The sequence below is a fragment of the Delphinus delphis genome, chromosome 8 (genome assembly GCF_949987515.2).
Source record: "Delphinus delphis chromosome 8, mDelDel1.2, whole genome shotgun sequence".
NCBI lineage: Eukaryota > Metazoa > Chordata > Mammalia > Artiodactyla > Delphinidae > Delphinus > Delphinus delphis.
Window position 1 is genome coordinate 93827542 of NC_082690.1, and position 2845 is coordinate 93830386.

The 2845-nt window shown below is 48.0% G+C and overlaps 1 pseudogene; it reads right to left on the minus strand.

The window, feature by feature from the left end:
• Positions 1-899: 899 nt before the first annotated feature.
• Positions 900-2173, minus strand: LOC132430304 (endoplasmic reticulum mannosyl-oligosaccharide 1,2-alpha-mannosidase-like; annotated as a pseudogene).
• Positions 2174-2845: the final 672 nt, after the last annotated feature.

The window sequence follows — 2845 nt, forward strand, 5'->3', positions numbered from 1 at the left end:
ATATTTGGCTCTTCCAAACAGCTGAGAGAGCCCAGCTGGAGGGTAAATGTAAAGTTGATAGCCCATCTTTCCATGTTCATAGCAGAAGCCAGACTGTGCAGCCCCAATAAGCAACCTGCTGGGTCTACAAATTCGCCATGCTTCGCTCTGTTAAAACTTTATTGGGCACAGTATGGTAACTCAATTAATAGTGAGAATGACACTGGCAAGTGTCACTGGAATTGCAACCAATTATTTTTTCCTTAATATCTTTTTAAATCACAAGCTGACCAAGCTCAACAGGAGCCCTGTCCTTCCACAGGGCATATTTAGTCTGTCTCTGCCTTCCCCATTAGCCTCCATTGCCAGCGTCCATCAACTACATCACCAGTTATAAGCCTCTCTCTTCTCCCAACAGCAGTGCAGTTTCCCCCAAAAGGAGCTAACTGACAACACAAATCAGGCTGTTTGGCAGGATTCTGTGTTGTTGGTAGATTTTTGTTTTGTTTCCTATAAATCAAAACTTTGCTGATTTTATTCCTCCTTCTTACAGTGGTCCTGATCTAGAAAGCACAGACTAAAAGAAACCCTAAAGTCAATCTGAATTACCACCTAAAGAAATACATGAAGATAGATTCAAAACCACCAGCATCTGCCCTGAAAAACCCACAGGTACCTTGCCTTCCAAGGAGTCCTGGACCCCAGCTGTCCCATTGGACTTGACCTCTTCAGCCCAAAATTTGGAATTTGTCTGGCTCACAGTAGCCAACTGGGCTGCACATCCTCATGGCTAAAGGTCAACGGATGACTCATTTTATGCATAAGCAATTGGCTTGCCTATCTATAACTTAAAAGAAAAGTCTACTATACACGATGTTCAATCCAGAAAAGTCCCACGATTGGGTGTTGTTCCAAGCCTTTTAAGCTGAAGTCCAGATGGCCAGGAGATGACCCTCTATATTAAATACATATTTGTCAAGGTTGAGGAAGTCCATGTCATCTGAAAAGAGAAGATATATGTACCTAGAGTTTATCATAGAGAGAAACTTTTCATCTTGTCTCTTGGGATTTGATTCTGAACATTATTGATTGAAGAATAGACACCTGGGGACTTCCCTGGTGGCGGAGTGGTTAAGAATCCACCTGCCAGGGCAGGAGACACGGGTTCGAGCCCTGGTCCGGGAAGATCCCACATGCCGCAGAGCAACTAAGCCCGTGAGCCACAACTACTGAGCCTGCGCTCTAGAGCCTGCAAGCCACAACTACTGAGCCCGCGAGGCACAACTACTGAAGCCCGCGCGCCCAGAGCCCGTGCTCCACAACAAGAGAAGCCACCGCAATGAGAAGCCCGCGCACCGCAACAAAAAGTAGCCCCCGCTCACAGCAACTGGAGAAAGCCCGCGGGCAGCGACGAAGACCCAACGCAGCCACAAAAAAAAACAGACACCTGACTGGATGTTGGTATATCTGTTGAAATACTGCAGAATCTCCCACCCCTGATCCTGGTATTCCTTGTCCCCAGTGAACAGTACAGACAGAACAGACTCTCCACTGTCTCTAGTCAAAGCAGATTGAAATTGTCTTCAGGCCAGATCCCCATATCCTTATGGCTAACTTTGGGGTTAATGCTGAAGTACAAAATTTCTGGACTCACCCCACTCCTAAACTGATGATACATCTAGTAACAGGTCACCATAAAGGCTTCAGCTAGCTCCATGTGGTCAGCGGTCAGACCACAGCTTACACCCAGAGCCAGGGTTCCCAAGCAAAAAACACACTCAATGCATCTTGACTCAGAACTTGCCATCCACAACTTTCCCACAAAACTCAGCTTGCTGGGCTCAGACTGCTGAAGCAGGTGCTCTTTTATTCCTCTACGGCTTCAGCATAGTCGTGTAGCAACTGAATTTCTTTCTTTCTTCCTTGGATCCACTGCTTCAGCAGAGCTCTGGTTCCAAGAGGGAAGATCCACTGAAGGGAAGAAGCCACTGTTGGTATAAATGAATATGGGCACTAACCCATCATTCTTCCCAGGCAGGGAATGTATATACTTTGTCACTTTCATCACTACCTCCTGAAATTTCTCATCTCCGGTGAGACGAGAGAGTTCTCGGAACTCAAACTGAACGTTTGTCACTTCTGACACTATACTGACATCTATGGAGGCCTCACTTGCGGCAGTGTTTATGTTCATGGAAAGTAGTTTACACCCAGTCAGAAAGGCTACGAGGAAAATAATTAGATACCACAGGGGTAATTCCCCTTTCCCCACACAAGGGCGTCCTTTACCTGCTGCGGCTCTCCTCCGGCTGTGCCGCGGCCTCCGAGCAGATGACGTTTAGCTTCCGCTTCCCGTTTCCTGCCAAGGCCCTAGAAACACCGCCCCCAGCCCGCCCCGCGGAGCACTGCGCCTGCGCATGCGGCTCAGTTTGGCGAATTTTTACCCTGCGGGGTAGTTTAGTTACTTCCCCTGGGGGCATTGGGCAGGCTCTAGTCCTGTGGTTTATAGCGCTGGATGACACTTTCTGTTCGGAGAATGTCTTTACAGTGGACTAATGAAAAAGAGGACCTTGCAGACAGCCAGTGACCGTCCTCTCTGTAGTGATGTGTTAACTAAGCCTCGAAAGAACTCAAGCAATGCTTCTCAGGTTTTTGCATACCTGAGAATTATCTGAGGGCTCATTAGATTTCAGCCCGTTTTTGTCCCTCTCCCCAGATATTCTGATTCAGTGGATGTAGGGGAGAGAGGAGACTGCATTTCTAACAGGTTCCCAGGTTCTGCTGAGGCTGCTGGCTTACAGACCACACTTTGGGACCCACTGCTCTGATTCCTGGCAGCTGGGGAAGAAACCGGGCGAGGGAAGGG